This window comes from Geospiza fortis, unplaced genomic scaffold, assembly GCF_000277835.1.
Source record: "Geospiza fortis unplaced genomic scaffold, GeoFor_1.0 scaffold219, whole genome shotgun sequence".
In the NCBI taxonomy this organism is placed as follows: Eukaryota; Metazoa; Chordata; class Aves; order Passeriformes; family Thraupidae; genus Geospiza; species Geospiza fortis.
The window spans coordinates 3,190,881-3,196,605 of NW_005054376.1; positions in this window are offsets into that span (position 1 = coordinate 3,190,881).

Consider the following 5,725-nt stretch of genomic DNA (forward strand, 5'->3'; position numbering starts at 1 on the left):
CCCATTAACATGTCACCTACTAGCAGTCACTGCTCCTGACCTGACCATGATCTCTTTCAAAGCTTGGGATTTAAAATCAGCACATGCCTGTTTCACAAAATTATTCTGCCAGCAGCCTCCATCTAATTCACTGGCAAAATGTCTCTTCTGTCTCTGAGCATCTAGCTCAGACGAAAGAGGATACATTTCTTCTGTTATCCATTCTTTTGCTGATTTTTTGGCACAGGACAATGGCTATGTACCTGCAGATTTCAATTTTGCTCTTGACACCATGGGGAATTATAAGGTCAATGTGACAGAACTTTATAGAATCATAGAATAGGTTGGAAGGGACCTTAGAGATCATGTTGTTCCAAGCTCTCTGTCATAAACAGGGGCACCATTCTCTAGAACAGCTTGCTCAAGGCCCTATCCAACCCGGCCCTGGCCCCTGCCAGGGGTGGAGCTTCCCTGGGCAACCTGTTTCAGTTCCTCACCACCCTCACAGTAAAGAATTTCTTCTGTGTATCTAACCTAAATATCTCCCCCTTCAGTTAACTTTTGTTAATTTTTGTTAATTTTATTAACTCGGAACTCTCAGTAATGAACCTGCATGCAATGAAATCTAAGTAATCAGGCTGAAGTGAGAATGTGGAAATTTGTTCCGTTGTTTTTCTCTGGTATGGTTAGTTCTTTCTAAATGTTATTTTCAGCTTTGAAACTACAGCTGGTGTAATATGTCCGTAGAGCTAATGCCTGCATTAAATTACCAGCTGCAAGCAAGTAAAATAAAAACTAAGTCAAAATAAATTTATGCAAGCAGAAGCACTGAATTGAGCAATTGTGGAGCTCTGAAGCTTTTGTAGTAAATATTTTGTTTTAGCACCCTCTCTCGGACACAAACCACCACTGCTGGTGTTTACTCTTAAAAGGCTTGGCTTAATCTGGAAAGCGTTTGCAACAGGAAAAGTGCTTAGCTGCAGTCACAGATACAGCTTAGTTATGTATTTTTGTATTCTATAAATTAACATAAGTAGAATTTTCTCATCCCTCTTAGGCTTATCATCTTTATACAAATAGTCTGTGTTGTCATTTAAGTCAGTCAATAACTGGGAAAAGCTTGAGGGCTCCAAAGCAAATACCGAAGGAGAGTTGTTACAAAAGACCATAGCTCCTTGCTGTCTGCATGTCTCCTGTGAGGAGCCTGCTGGCGTTAACTGCTGGGAATTGAGGATGAACCTGAATGTTCTGTCTTACAGCCACCTGTATTTGGTGTTAGGGTAGCTCGTGGAGGTCTCAGTTTGGGACCATGGTCTTGCTGTGTCCTACATCCAAGAGCTCACGGTGTCATGAGTAACAGTGTAACACAGAGGGAAAGGGGTGGGAGGAAGATGTTACTCTGTATTCCCATCCCGGGAAAAGAGAAGTGCATTAATGCCAAAAGAAAATCAGCTGTGGATAGGTCAATAAGTATACTCTGAATAGCAGAAGGGGCTACAATTTGCACCTTCTGCATGAACTGTAACTATCTGCCCAGCTTCTGGGGTACAACTGATAGGCAGTCAAGTTCCTATACATTATTTTGGCTCCAGTAGTTGATATGGTTGCCAGTTACCTTCAGAGACACTATATGTGCCAAGAGAAGGCTTAAAATATTAGGACACTGTAGAACAAAAACTGCCTGGATTACTTTAACTTGCTCTTCCTGCCCACATTCATTTTACTAAGACTTATTTGCAATAATAGCCTTCGGCAGCACTCCCACTTCATCAATGCAGGGTGCGGACAATAATAAACAAACAGGAGGCCATGAATGATGCAAGGATCTGGAAAATGACAAAAACAAACAAACAAAAAAAAAAAACACAAACAAAAAAAACCCAAAAACAAAACAAAACAAAAGCCCCAAACTTAAGCGGCTGAAGTTCTTTTTCAGGACAAGAATAAATGCCTTATATAGAATAATTTCTATGCTATTTACATATAAGTTTTTACAGCTAGTCAATGATTTCATTCTTCCTTCTGCTGTCTCCCTCTAGGTATCCAAGTGTGGGTTTGTTGAAGTGCTGAGCACTTGCAGCAGGACCCAACATCAGCAAAAGCTGTGTTATAAATGAAGGGAGGCAGGAGATTTTCCCCACGTGCCAGCTCAAAAGCAGGCCAGAAGGGGCAATTAAAAATCAGTTGATACTTCAAATGTGTCTGTCTGCCTCAGCCCTCTCCCAGGTGAAGGAGGGACAATAAGATCCCTCCCCTTGTCCTGTTATGCAAACACACACAGTGCTTAACTGGCTGCTGTGAAACAACTGGTTGGTCTAGATGCATCAGCTCTCACACCCTGACAATAAGGTTTGTGCCCTCAGCATCTGCACCCCTCTTCCCTGAGCTAAAGAGTCTTTATCTCTCTTATTCACAGCATTGTGGAGCCTCGTTGCTTTGAGGAAACATGTCAAATGCTGCTGCAGTGAGCCAGCCCATGGCTTGGTGCACTGTTGAGCAGAGGCCCCCTGAGTGCCCCCTCACTGCAGTCTGGTGCTGCAGTCTTCGTGCTGTCTGATGGCCTGACCATCCTCTTTTCCCTGCCCCCAAAATATATCTCAGTGTGTCTGTGGTTGTACACGCTGAGAGAAGATGTGTGAAGATTGATCAGTGTTGAGCATCACAGGAAAAAGTGTTCAATGTAGAATATTGATAGTATGCAGCCAGCATGTAATGAGAGGATGGAGAGAAGGTCATAGTGTCATGAGTGAGATTTTTCCATCCTCCTCAGGGAATGGATGAGCTATATCCAATTTTCTGACTCTGCATCACACATATACACTTAAGGAACTGGATATACCAAGATTAGATTTGTATAAGTAACCTTTTATCAGAACTTCAGTGAATAAAAAACCTCATGTGTCCAACAGTAGCTCTGTTTTCTTTTGTGTGATTTTATGGAGTTTTGAAAAATAACCACGTCCACATTGCAGCTCACCTATCCCAAGTGCATCACCATCAGTATTGTACAGATTTTTGGCACACTGGCACATGAAATGATACATAGTGGGATAAATGTGTATTTATTCATGTCGTTTAACTTTCATCTGAAGAAAAGTCTTAGGTAAAATACATGTAATATGTTTGGGTTTTTTTCATTGATATGGAGATCTGAATATAAATCTTAACTGACAGAAAGTGGCTCAAAAGAAAGGGTTTATTTCATGTATTGGGAAAAATAGAATAACAAAGATTGTGTTGACCAAATGCTTGGAGGAGGAAAAGTTTCTTCTTGTATCTCATGGCTTGGTTATAGTGTAACTCCCAGTTACCCCCCACCTATACACCTATCTCCTATTGAAGTTCCCTGGCTATTATGCCAGGAATTCTTTTTCATGTCTGTCCTGAGGACAATTTCAGTAGTTCACCCCTACAGGCATTCAGCAGTCTCAGGCAAGATATTAGAGGGAAAGTCTAATGGAGCATGGCAGAATTATCCTCACTGGAGGAGGACCAGGTTAGGGAACACTTACAAAAAATGGAAATATCTTAAGTTCCCAGGGCCTGAGAGGTTGTGTCCTTGAGAGAGCTGTCTGATGTCACTGCAAGGCTGTTCTCAATTAGCTTTGAAATAGGCTGCTGACTGGGAGATGTTCCAGGAGAGTGGATGAGACCAAGCATCTCTTCTGTCTTCAAGGGAAGCAAGAAGGAAGGTCTGGAGAACTACAGGCCTGTGAGCTTCATCTCAGTCCCTGGAAATGTCACAGAGAAAATCCTCCTGGAATTCATGTGGTCTCTGAAAGCATGAAGATCAAGGTAATTGTGACTAGTCAAAATGGATTTAGAGGCAGAAAATAATGCCTAAGTCACCTGATGGCCCTCTACAACAAGGTGACTAGCCTGGTGAATGAACTAGAGAATGGGACAACATAAATAAGTAAAATTAAGGTTTTCCAAACTGAACATACATTGATTAGAAGGTGTTCAACCTGTACAGAATACATGAGAACTCTAATTGCTACTTGTTTTCATTTTTTACTTTCTAGTCTATTAGAATCTCAGAATATGCTGCGTTGGAAGGGACCCATCAGGATCATTGACTCCAACTCCTGGCCCTGCACAGGACACCCCAAGAATCACTGTGTGCCTGAAATTCCATAGTGCTTCGAGCAGTACTTTATGTGTTTGAATGTAAGATCTGTGTGTATGTATATATATATCTATATATATATATATATATGTGTGTGTGTGTATATATATCCATGTATATCTAACGCCTATATACATGGATCACGTATATTTATTGCTCCAAAATTACTTGATTCCAAGATTAATTGTTTCTTCAATTCTGAATGCTGTGAAGTTCTGCAATGCTTGGGGATGCAATGTGAATGAATACATTACTACTATTATTATATGAGTTTGGAACCATAGGATGACATATTTGGAATATTTTAATAGCCCTTAAGTTTGACAGCTATTTTACAGAAAAGAGAAGGTAGTAGTTCCATACCCAGAGAACTTACTCTAACTGCAGATGATAAGCAAAAAATCAGAGAAACAGAACAGCGCTGCTAGGAGGAAGCTTATTTTTCAAAAAGAATATGGTTGCAACTGTTACTACTTTGCTTGCTTGTAATACAAAAGAAACCTTACTTAAGTATATGTAACAAGTGCTGAGGCGAGAATCGTAATAACATTTAAAGATCAGGAGTCAGGTCAAAGTTAAAACTTGGAAAATAACAGAAAACATGTTTCAAATTAAATGATACTTGCAAAAGACATCCTAAGTGGTTTGATATTCCAGGCAGAGTATTAAACAGGGCTTGGAATGTTGGGAAAAGAAGGCTAGGATCAGAAAGAAAGAACTCTAGGTCGATTTGGTGAAGTCACAGCAAATTTAAGGATGTGGATGGGGGACCACACATGCAGGTTATTTTGGTTTACAGGTATGTTGGAACGAGGAGGCATGTGGCATGCTCAGAGTCCAGGAAAACAAAGAATTGTTAGCTTTGCTTAAACAGAAAGATTTTTAAATACTACATAAATAAAACAAAGAACTGGACTAGCTTTCTCTAGCTAGTGACGTGTCACTACAATGTTGGCATGCCCATGGGAAACTAAGCTTCTGTAGTACTGGATTTACACACATTTCCAGTAGTTTTAGAAACATTAACCAGCATGCTACAAAGGAAAATTTTAACTTCATTCCAGTGCTAACAGCAAAGTCCATATCACAATCAAGATATCTCACAGTTCTGGGAGATATTATTTCCTCAAATTTCTTCTAAGTGGGAAGGGCCAGCTTTGATGTGCCACCACCACGTCATCAGAGGGCAAGAGCCAAGGCCAGGTGGAATTCGAACCATGCCGGGTTCGCTGGTAAAATCACTTCCTTGACTAAGGCCTGGATATTCCTGTTGTCCCTTTAGACGATCCCACTGGGTGGAAGGGCAAGAAGGAGAAGGAGGGCAGGAATGGCAAGAGTGAGAAGGAGGATTAAGAAAGCAGTTTGCCTCATCCCTAACTCTAACTAATAGCGCAATGGAATCATAGGATACTCTGGGTTGTGAGGGACCTTAAAGACCATCCAGTTCCACCCCCGCTGCTCTTGGCAGGGGCACTTTCCACCAGATCAGGCCGCTCAGAGCCCCGCCAACCTGGCCTTGAGTCACCTTTCCGTGGGTCCTACGGGAACTCTGCCCTGCTCAGGGCTCCAGCCACCGCCCCTGGGCTTTACCCCACACGCCGCTTCCCCGCCCTCACA